A 12,707-nucleotide genomic window follows, 5' to 3' on the forward strand; every position below is an offset into this window, starting at 1 on the left:
CTGTTGCCGTATTTACATGTTTTTACTGGGAAAGCCATTCTCGCGGGGGATTTTAATTGTACTTATCGCGGCGAAGATCGTCAATCTTCCCGCGCTCGTATCGAACCTCCGAGCCGGGCTTTTAAAATGTTAATAGATTCTGTATGTTTAACAGATAGTTTTTTAAATTCCAATTCTGACACTGTGCCATTCACGCGCACGGGCCCAACATCGCGCTCGAGAATTGACTTCATCTTTTTATCCAAAGCCCTTAAATCCTTCCCTCGAACCCCGTATTTATTGCCAGTGTCTCTCTCTGACCACTGTGCCCTTATTCTAGACCTCTCCCTACCCTTACCTTCCCTCACCCCGGTCATTTCCAATGCAACTCCCTTTGGCGTCTAGATACTCGACTCTTAGGAATGTCTGAGTACATTGAGTTAATCAGGGCGAAGGTAGTTCAGCTGGCTGACTCCTTCGACCCAAACATGGACGCAATTATATGGTGGGAGAGCATCTTCAAGCCCAAGGCTACCCTCTTGCTGAGGAAAATGTCCAGGCAATGGAAAAAACGGAAAGATGCCACAATAAAATTTTATAGGTTGGCTTTGAAAGAGCTCATTACCTTGCCTCGCCGGCCTGATAACTATTACGCCATGGTGCGAGAATTGAAAGGCACTATTCTAACCCATGAAATTGCTCGTTACTCTCCCCGCAGCTGGCAGCGGGAGATAGATAAGGAGGGGTGGGGCCCGCTATCCCTCTCTGAGCTCAAGCGAGTAATAAGAATGAAAAATAAGCACTCCACTGCAAATATCGACCGCCTCATGAGTGAGGCGGAGGGACATTTCAAGGGCACATATGACCGCTACCCTGCTTGGAGTGATGCGCACTGCCCCCCACTCCCCGCCTTACCCACGCTCCCGCTTGATGAGTCCCTCGAGCTCGAAAGCGCGATCCGAGGGGAGGAGGTGGAGCTGGTTCTCCGCTCCCTCCCCAAGGGTAAGTCACCCGGCTCGGACGGGCTTCCCTACGAGTTTTATGCCGCATGCTGGGACATTTTAACTCCGGTGTTGACGCGAATTTTTAATGATTTTTATATTTCTGGCGGCGAGTTGGCTCCAAGTCAGCGGACCGCGGTGATTACCTTATTGCCAAAGAAGGATCGGCCGAAGTCGTGTAACGACCTACGGCCGATCGCCCTATTAAACTGTGATATTAAAATTTTTAGCCGAATTTTAAAAAACAGATTCTCGGCCGTTGCCGATTTGATTTTAGACAAATCCCAGTATGCGGTCTCTAAAGAACGTAGCATCCTGGATGCTTCGGCTTTGCTGAGAGACCTTTTTATCACGCCAAACAGTAATCCTTTTTATTGTGTTTTAGCTATAGATCTCAGCAAAGCCTTTGATTTTATTAGGATCGAGTTCATTTTAACTGTTTTAAAACGAATGGCTTTTCCTGATATTTTTACTAATGTTATTAAATTATTATACACTGACGCCACTGCCTGTCTTCGGGTTGGGGGAGGGTTTTCAGGGCCCTTTTTAGTCAGGAATTCAGTCCGTCAGGGGTGCCCCCTATCTATGGCTCTCTTCGCGGTAGCCATGGACCCTCTAATTAGAGGATTACAGCTGGCGGGGGTTGGCATTGAGCGTTTCGGCTCAAGATATACCGGGATTGTGTACGCCGATGACATTACTCTTTTCATCGACAATCACGAGCAGATGGAGTCTGCTCGTGAGGTAATCGAGGCGTATACGGCGGGGGGAGTGGAAATTAACCACGTTAAAAGTAAGGCGATTGTCTTACAAGGGACACCCCCGTCTAATCCCTGCTGGAAGGTGACGCAGGATCCAGTCAAGATTCTCGGTATATGGTGGGAGAAGCCAATCCCCGCCATGCTCGAGCATAATTGGGATGAGGTCCTTCAGACAATAACTTTTAATATTCGTAAATACACTTGTGTCTCCCTGCCCCTGACGGCTAGGGTTAAATTAATTAATACATTGATTTATCCGAAGATTTGGTACGTGGCGCATACATGGCCATTAACACGAAAGCACCATGCACAACTTGTTACACTTACAAACAGCATGGTGTGGCACAAAATGCCACGAAAAGTGAAACGGCAACAGCTGTATTTGAGTCGCGATAAGGGGGGGCTTGACCTTATTAATGCTGAAATAAAAGCGCGAGTGATCCATTGTAAGATCGCTTTTAAGATTCTGGGAGGGGACTCGCCGGAGAGGAGCGCGTTGCTCAAGGCGGCATGGGCTGCCGGCAGCGCCTCCTCTCACGAGTTAAAAAAATCGCTCGCATCAGCGCGGGCGGTTGCCGACATTGTTCGCCCGGGCGAGGCATTCTTGGTCAAGCGCTTGTATGAACGGGTTTTAAGGGGAGGGGAGGGGGGTTCTGCGCCCCCCTCCGCCAACTCGTGGAGGAACTGGGCGGCATGCAGGGTGGAGGAGTGTGTCGCCAGTGTTATGTTTGGCGTGATTGCGGGCCTTCAGCTCACAAGGGTAAATCTTTTTAAAATGGGTCTGGCTGACGCGCCCCTCTGCCCTGTGTGTAATCACATGGATGACCTGCCCCACCATGTCCTCGGCTGTGGCGATAGCCCGAGGGCATGGAGGGCTATTAGAGATATTTTTTTTCATATAGATTCCTTTGGTACTTGTCCTCGGCTTGACGACCATACACTCTTAACTTTGAATTTCAAACTTTTTCCTTCTTTTAAAACCAATGCACTTTCGGCCATCATTTCTAAATTTACCTTCTTAACATTACAAAGAAAGCCAGTGGGAGAAGGGCTCTTAAGTTTCGTGTTGTGTGCTCCATTACCCGGCGCACCGCCGAACTTTCGTTCCTTTTTAAAAAATGTTTTCATGGAGATCGTGGACTTTGACCCCGGTTAATTCAACGCTCAGATGGACAAACAAATGATGTGAATGAGAAATGGAATGACAGAATAAATTTAGGGAAAAACCAGATGGGAAGCTCTTAGACCGCATTTTATGCTTGTGAGCTCAGAAAGTTACGGTGGCCTGGTGGATCGGCGCCCGGCCAGTAAGGAGAAGTATGGAGTGTCTGGTCCGGGTGTTCGAATCCCCAGGCTCCCTTGTCCAATTTTTTCTGTTAAAAACATTTCTTAGAAGATTTCAATAGGGAAGAATCTTTACAAATATGAAAAAATTGTTTCATTCTTAATTAAAAATGATTGTTTATTTGCTTTATTCAAGGAAGAGAAAAAAAGAACTTTTTTTTGTAACCGCATCGTGAGTGCATTCTGAAGCTTTTATTGGTTGTTTTTCCCATCTCGAGTGTAAAGCAGCGATGGCCTAGTGGATCGACGCCCGGCTGGTGTGCGAAGTGCTGTGTTTTAGCTGGGTGTTCGAGTCCCCGGGCCGCCAACTTTGGAAGAAAAGAAATTATTTTTTCTTTTTTAATATGCCAATAATTTTTGTTCTTTATCTGTTGCAATGGGAAAAAAAGAGGACTTTAAAAGGCTTTAATTTAACTGTACAATTTTGTTGTTGTGCAGCTTCCCATTCTCTTATGTACGAATGTTTTTTTTCCATGATGTATGTATTTTGATATTTGAAATAATAAATGTTTTGAATCATACCACGTTGAATACACCGGTTCTCGTCCGATCACCGAAGTTAAGCAACGTCGGGCCCGGATAGTACTTGGATGGGTGACCGCCTGGGAACACCGGGTGCTGTTGGTATCACTTTTTATTTTTTTCCCCTATCCTTATGAGAACTAATTACAAGTTATTCACCACATGCATGCGTTGAAGGATGTGCATTGCATTTTCTTTTACGTGAAATGGCAGTACTCCCACTTCCTTCAAGTGAAACGATTGAAACACGCCACTTCAGTTTTCCCATTTCACTTTTCCTTATCGCGCAGAACGCTGCCTTTGTGCAGTCCATGCCATTTCTTAGGCCCATACCATTCCTTCCGTATTCTACACGTAAGTTACTTACATCGTACATACTGAAAAAAATCATTTCGCTCGAGTAAATTCCGTAAGTATAGTAAATGACATCTCATGAAGGAAACGTCGGTGATTACAGCGAAAATTATATTGTTCCACGAACGATCGATATAACTTTTTTATTCACCACTCTTGGATAATATATTTCTGTTCCTAGGTTGATACATTCGTTGTCATTCGTAGAGAAACCGCGCTTAAAACAGTCAAGCCCGGAAAATTTACATAAAGTAATGTAACGCCGAACAATATACTTCTCGAAATTATTCCTTGAGAGAACTGCTTTTCCTGTCTGCATTCCATAATGCTCCATTTCCTGCGAATCCATTTTTAAAATTAAATGCATACCCAAAATAATTTCGATCATGAAACAGTTGACACAACAACAGGCGACATTCACTAAGCGATGGGAGCTGAAAGAAATCGCCATTACAGTAACAAGCACACCGTTGCTACAGACATTTTTCAGAAACACATTTTCAAATATCGAGTACATGAAATAACGGAATTGAGAGACACTAAAGCACATCCAACTACTGCGGGAAACTGGCAACTATTAAACTTAAAAAAATATTTTAACTCAGCTACCACGAGCTATGCATTGCCAGAAAATGCCGAGAAAAATTCTTTAAAAAAAGAAGACGAAGGTCAATTTGTGAAATGCTTTCAACGATTAGTATTCTCCTTTAAGATTTTCTGGAAACGAAAATTAATTCATAGCGTAATAATTAAAACCCTGCTACGTGCGATTCCCTTCATTAACCGGATCGGCTATTGATCATTCATCATTCCTTTTCTTACACGTGTGTTGCGTCAAAAGGTGGAAGATACAAACGACGTAATGTCAGGTGTCACTGACAAACTTGCAACAATGTAATAATTAATCTCGTCATCCGCATCCCGGGACAAGTATTGCATCGTGAGTGCTCAAAAAGTAACACGCGCTGCCGCTAGATGGTGCGACGGAGGCCACTCCGCAGTCCGGTGCCTGCCTCGCCGGGCGCGTGCAAACACAAGTTTGAACGTTCGATCCCCCGAGGGAGAGCGCACCCGGGCTATTGTTTACGACCGAGGTCAACAATGCCAATGCATACGCTGTCGAGTCCTCGGATCTTGACTGTCTCGAACAATTACTATTAATGACAGCAATGGCACATAGCCTTTTCGTCCGAAGACGCAAAGCTTGCGTCCGTTTCGCACGTAAAACCACTTATAAATTCAATCTATGAACACATCATTGTAAACCTGCACATTTCTCATCGTTGGTGAATGTTAATTTTGACTGAAGGAAATTAAATCCGGGCAATGCTATTAACTGCCGACCACCGAGCGTCGCTCGGCGTATCGCATTTTATTTTCGCGTTCAAAACTAGCGGACCACTTCCACTCCCATACGAATTGAGTTCCTGCAAGTCTCGACACGCACACTGACTAGGCAGCCGGTATCGGGGGTGTCGAGCCTGGAGAAAAGCAAAACAAAATGCTGTCGTCCGAACTTGCGTGTCATGCGATGGATAAAATTGTGCTCCCGGAACATGAAGGACGCAATTTCTTTCTTTCATTATGTCTCGTTTACGTTGTAATGGCACGCCTGCAATCGGTTAAACGAAAAAAAAGCTTGCAGATGCATTCGAGAAATATATTAATCGCGGAGTTGTTTCGTGAACGATTCATTACATCAATTCCATTACAGATTTATTGTAACAGTTACTCATCAAACGCACGACGTCCTACGAAGCACAATTTCGACGGCCTATCAAAGACAATGAAACGCAAACGTACGATACTTACTATCGATACTTAATTCGCAACAATAAGAATTTCTCAATGCAAGCAATTAGTAGTGGTACACTTCCCACACGCAAATCGGTGCAACAACTTCAGCGTCAGTACTTGTTCAAACAATTGAAAACAACAGCAATGAAACCAGCAAACACCCGGTTGCTAAGGATAATTAGCACGTCAACAATCACATTTCTCATTCCCTTCCCCGGGAAAGACCAGCGATTATAAAGTTTGATGTAATGACATCGAGTAATTATCACCCATGGCGAAACCTTTTGAAATTTCGAGCCCCTACGGTTACCTCGTAACAATCAGTAACGCATTGAAAGAGCACAGTTTACATTTTTTCCCGAAAATCATAACACATGCGGTGTGCGAAAATGAGTGTCGAGAACTTAAAATAGTCTTCGACGCTTTGCACAATGCGTTCCCACATTTCCGATAACCAACGATGAACATAATTTTGCAAAATCACAAATAAACTTGCGTATGAGTGCCGCTACTTACAACATTTCACGGTTTCCATTCAATCATATGACAATGGCGTTTTGCTGGTCTCCAATTTCACGAGTCTGAGGAAACGTTTGTGATTTGACGTTTTACAATTAATTCCTTTTCCATATCCGATAAAATTCTTTTGGCCTCCGTGATGCTAACACTACGCTTTTCAAGTCACATGTCAACTTAACACAGCATTACCATGGAATGTTATCGTTGCCCTAATTAATTATGTAGTTCCACTGCGAAGAAGTTATGAAATATCACACAAGGAATTATATTCGGACGAAAGGCACGTTAACAATAATCAACGCCGGCTGACAGTGGAAATGCGGTGTGCACTATTCGACATCGCTGACTGCTTTCATAACAGCAGTCCAAATACATAGCATTACACTTATTATTAATCCGGATCTGCCAATGCACATAACTTCACACATACAGAGTATACGACCACGATGTAACACCGTAAACACTTCCATTAAAATATTCCGTAATAAATTTTGTGAAACCAAACAATCCGTTGCTAAGGAATTCGCGAAAAATGTTCTTCCTTCAACTCCTTCGTCAACATTTCAAACAGTGCACAGTGCCTAAGATACAAAGTGCAAGGGAAAACCATCAACGTCTTAGCACATTCAAAGGCAAACACTTTTAAATTATGCCACGATTCACTCAACTTGAAACAATTAAGGACGCCACGAGTAATTTATGTTTTCTTACGATGCACAATTAAACGCTGGGATCAATCAACCGTCATCATCGTCAAACAGTGTATTAATCACATCACAGTTCACTTTTCTACACAAAAGAGAAAGCCAAGGAATAACACAGACAACGATTATGAATGTAAAAAGTGGAAAAATAAGTAACAGCGTACTTACTCGGCTCTTCGGCTGTAGATCACAATCGCTGTTGTCAACACACTTCATTCCCGTACATTTCACTAACTTTTCCTATGCATCCAGCGACACAGACACTTTCAATCCTTTCCTCACGATTGCCAAGCGTCACAAAGAACACTACAGAACCGGCGTTATGTCAGTTACAGCTGATAAACATTATACAATTATCACTGATATTAGTTACTCGCGACGTCTTCTCACCACAGCTGCCGCAGCAAGAGCGATCGAGTGGTAATACAGATTCGGCCGCTAGATGGTGCGGGGGGAACCTCCAGCAGTCCACTGCGCGCATCGCTGTTGGGAATTAGGAATCGCGCGTGGGAAAGCAATTGGGATAATTATTCGCAACGCAGCGGCAATATGCGAATCCTTGCCATACCTAATGAACCATCGATTGTCAATTGTCGTGAACTATTAATGTTCTCCACAACAATGGCACATCGAACGACCAAATCCCCGCCTTAAAGTCGCATATAATATCGTAAATTAAGCCAAGATTCAAGCGCAATGTGGTGAACATTTGCATAATTGGAATATAGAGTACTCTTGTACCTCAAAATATCCACCAAAACGTACCGCATGATGCAGAGTCTTACGTGGTTTTCGACGATTTCCAAGCGATTTCAAACCAATATATCAAGTACGGATGTCACTGTTAACATTCGTATGGCGAAGGAAATGATGTAGCAATCAGGAATTACTGAAAGAGGCAGTACAATCTGGGAAATGTTTGTGAGTTTGCCTTTGACGTTTGAAAAGTAATTCCTCTACTACGTCCGATAACATTCCTTGGGCTCCGTTATGCTAACAGTTCGCTTTTAAAATCACATGTTAAGTTATCACAGCTTACCATAAAACTGCCCAAATTATTTACGTTATAATATCCCTGCCCTAATTATTTACGTTATTCCGCTGCCAAGAAAAAATGAAATAGCACAAAAGGAATTACATTCCCACGAAAGGAACGTTAAGAATAACCAACGACGCCTGACGGTAGGAATGGGACGTGTAATCGTCAACATCGTTAATTGTTCTTTCATTGCACTTGCTAGACTTAGCATTGACACGTATTACTAATCAAGATCTGCCAATTAAAATCACTTCACTCATGCAAATTTAAGGACGACGATATAACACGCTAAACACTTCCATTTAATTATTCCGTATTCACTAATGTGAAACCAGCAATCCGTTGCTAAGGAAAAAATTAGCGAAAAATATTCTTCCTTCCACTCTTTCGTCAACATTTCAAACAGTGCACAGTGCCTAACATACAAAGTGCAAGGGATAACCATCAACGCCTTAGCACAGAAAAGGCAAACAGTTTTAAATTAAGCCACGATTCACTCAACTTGTAACAATTAAGGACGCCACGAATAATTTCGGTTTTCTTAGGATACACAATTACACGTTGGGATCAATCAACCGTCATCATCGTCAAACAGTGAATTAATCACTACACAGTTTACTTTTCCACACGAAAGAGAAACGCAAGGAACAACACAGTCAACGAATACGAGCGTGAAAAGTGTTTAAATAAGTAATAGCGTACTTACTCGGCTCGCTGGTTGTGGATCACAGTATTCACCTGCACGGCTATCAGAATCGCTGTTTTCATCACACTATTGATTCTCGTGCATTTCACTCACTTTTCCTATACATCCATCGACACAGACACTTTCACTCATTTCCTCGCGTTTGCTGTGCGTCACAAAGAACACTACATAACCGGCGTTATGTGAGTAACCGCTGATAAACATGGACTAATTATAACTGATAATAATTATTCGCGTCGTCTTCTCACGACAGCTACCGCTGATCGAGTAGTAATTCAGAATCCGCCGACAGATGGCGCGGGAGGCCTTTTCGCAGTCGCTCGCCGTGGACGTCCAGAGCGGAATTTGAAATATCGTCTCTCGGTGGGATTTCTATCCCGGATTGCGACTCGGCGCAAGTATGCGAACGCTAGCCACGATGAATGATTTATCGACTCATCCGCGGTCAATTGTCGTGAAATGCGGAAAAACAAATGTTGTCATTTACAACAATGAAACACCGCACTGTATTCCAACGACGCGAAGCACGGAATATATGTAAATAATCCATTCATCAAACACAGTATCGTTTAAACGTACATGATCGGAACACGACCGCCTCGTAAATGATCATCTGCCAGTGAAGTGACGACTGTCAAGCGGTGTCTTTCCTCCGCCCGCGATTTGCATTTCATTTCGGCGTTCGGAGGGAGCGGACCGCTTCGACTCCAGGCAGGAATACACTCCGTGCGGCTGACGATTCTCGGCATCGCGGGTGCAGGGCAGGGGGCCGCGAGGCAGAGAACATCTCGGACGTAGGTGCTCGTCGCGATAACACGGATAAGCGGGGAAAGAACTCGGCTCGGTTATACCTTAGGTTAGGTGATTAGAAGTGATTCATTGATTAGCCGTAAATACCGGACCATTTCATTAGCATATCGATTCCGCGACGAATGCAGTGAGCGATTTAACTGTTTGTCACCGTTCCTTCCTACTCTGAAAATGTTTCGTGCCCGAGTTGCTGCCCGCAGTTGTCCACGATTCAATTTTACATTTTCCCTAACGGTACCGTAAGTTCTTACTACATTTTTGCATGCCACGGTGAATGACAATCGTTCTCCAGTCTCTTTGCCATCGGAGTGAAGCGGAAATTACATCCTTTCGCGAGCGATCGAAGAATTTCCTTATGCGAATTAATTATTCCTCGTGAGTAGTCAGGTCTACTTTCCTTCCTCGATTGCACCCTACATACGTCAAATATCCTTCCTCTTCTCAATAAGTGATATCGTCACTGTCTGCCAGTGTCAACGACTTATCCTTAAACCGAACTCCCATAGTTGTACATATTCGCAGTACACGAGAAAAGTTCGCAGAGTTTCGGAGTATAGCCGTACATTTAGTCAGTAAAGGGAGAGAACCGATTAATTAATATCTTATGAGTAGGCAAACCACATTTCTCTACACTGTATTAAAACGCACGGAACGACTTAATCCGTAGCAATAAATTTCCGTGCCTTCTGCCTTGAGTATATGTTAATGAACACACTCGTCTCTTCCACAATGATTTTCAAAGCATAACTCAATTATTTGGAAAGCTTTTCGTGACATTGAGCAGTTTCGCTTGAGCGCTGAACGATATAGTTACCCTTAGTAACGAAGTTATTTGGTTTCCTGTTGGCTGTTTGCTACACATAAACATTTCAATGCAAGACGTAACGCGAGTACAGCAAATAATGGAAACTTTGCATCGCTAATTCTTTCAACGTTACGTGCGACGTAACATAGCAACCAACGGTGGAAAATCATGGAATTCGCTTATCAAAAATGCCACTTCTTGCAAGTACTGCTAATTTTTATTAATAGGGGAATGTTGTCTGCTTAATATAAATTGCCTCCCGAAGACATATAAGACACGGGAAAAAAAATTCTGTGGCCTGTAAGTTGACAAATAGCAATCCAATTTCATACACTTTACCCAAATCCTTTGCTGATTTCTACCAAATATTTTGATGTCCCTCGTGAACCGAAAACTTTGATAAATTTAGTCATAACTCCATAATTCTAACATAATTTTTTTTCGTGCACCGCATTGGAAACCATTCTTGCCATTGTGTTACTTCAGCATGTTAATTAGGAATGGTTTGCAAGGGAAATGCAGAAAAAGCGAGAATGTTATTGATATTCTCCCCTTCTTCGGTTACTAGTGAATGACTGCGTCTCGTATTAATATACCATAAATTAACTAATAACAAGCTGGTCGCCTATTTCGCACTTGGCTGCGAACTGTCCGAGTATGGTTCCGCCGCCGCCGCTAGATGGTGCGGCGTGCTTCTCCCGGCGATTCACAGACTTTCTCTGCGCACATCGGCCGACGGAAAGGCGGCTACTGAAATAAGAAACATTCCTTCGGGTAACCGCGCGGGTGAGAAAATCCCAGAGCGCCTATTTTCCCCTTCATTAAATCACGGGAATGAAAGAAAATTCTAAAATGTGATGCATCATTCCCAATGCAGTCCCCCGTGACTTTGAAATAAATTTTTAGCCGTGGTGGACACGGAATATCGCAAACACCTTTTCCATACACACCGGAGTCGCGTTAAATGCCGGAATCGTCTAAAATTATGCTCCCTCGTCACGAGCATTTTCTTTCGTTGCAGTTGGAAAGTATTACTTGGCGAATCAGATTATTCAGCGTCCTTAGTGGAAGATGTATTTGTATCCCTCATTCTCTAATTCATTGATGAAGACTGTTTCAGAAAAAACCAGTGCGACGTAATCCATTTCGTGCAGTCAGTTATAAACATTTCCCTCCATACCGTTTCAAAGTTTTATTCGTCCACAAATTTTTTGTAACGCACTCTCTCTTCGTGCGAAGTACCGCCACGTGGAAAGAATCCGGGGGTGGGGAAATTCTTGGGTCAACGAAGACAACTTTCCTGGGAACCCGTGTGTGGGGTAGTTCCCACGCTTGGATCCGGGTGGTGGGGGACGGGTTCCCCCACCACGAACCTAAACGCAGCGAGTGGGGCAGGGGACGCCGGGAAGAAAAAAAGAAGTTCCAACGGGCGAATTTTTCAAAAGACGCAATGGCCTCCTTCGTTTGTTTCCCGTCGACGTAAAAAGTGAGTAAGTGTTTTCTATTCATGGCATCATTCAATACCTGCCGTATCGAAAGACTTGCAGGCGAGGATAATCACTCCAATGACAGCAACACATACTTTCATGGCATAGCACCATTAAAAATGTTGGAAAGGTAATCGACTGCCATTAATGGAAGTAGGGTTTTGCAAGGCTTCGAGATAACGTGTAATACTTGAAAAAAAGAAAAAACGCTCAATGTATACCGTTCCTTCGTCAACAGTACACTTTCATTACTTTCACGCAATAGTCATGTCGAGGAATTTATCAATCAATGATCGGTGTACACGTCCAATGAAGTGTTTCCATAGCGCAAGTGAAATTTTAGGGTTGGAAATATTTCCGTCGGGCATACGTTTCACGAAAGCAAATGCCAGTCGCCCGCCTGTATGGGAACATGAAGGGGACTCTTGTTCCCACGGTCGGAAATGGTGGTGGGGGAAGGTACGTCTCCCCGACCGAGAAGCGGCAGCGTGTGACGTAAGCAAGTGTCGGTAGGGGAGAACTTTGAATCGAGGTCGGCTCCCTGCCAACGGACAGTTTTTTTGAAGGGGCGCACTATCGTTCGTCATTCCTCCACGTAAATGTTACGAAATCGGTTCGCATCACAGGGGCAGTAATGCCACCTCATAATCGCAATTGGGAAAAAGAGTGAAGCGCGATAAGCGAGGAAGGATAATAATTTCCTATTCCGTAATATAACTCGGAGTAAAACCACGAATTCCTGTCTCCGTGGCAGTGTGTTGGCATTGGGAGATAGATAAATGACATAAAGAAAAATGTATGAATGTAGGGAAAAACATTTTTTGTTCCAAGAATGGTGAAAACGATTTTTTACACATTGCTTAACCAACAAAGAGCATA

General features: G+C 43.6%; 1 pseudogene; it reads left to right on the forward strand.

The window, feature by feature from the left end:
• The first annotated feature begins 3,593 nt into the window (after nucleotides 1-3,593).
• LOC124173561 lies at nucleotides 3,594-3,712 on the forward strand (annotated as a pseudogene).
• The last annotated feature ends 8,995 nt before the right edge of the window (nucleotides 3,713-12,707 follow it).

This window comes from Ischnura elegans, unplaced genomic scaffold (genome assembly GCF_921293095.1).
Source record: "Ischnura elegans unplaced genomic scaffold, ioIscEleg1.1, whole genome shotgun sequence".
Classification (NCBI taxonomy): domain Eukaryota; kingdom Metazoa; phylum Arthropoda; class Insecta; order Odonata; family Coenagrionidae; genus Ischnura; species Ischnura elegans.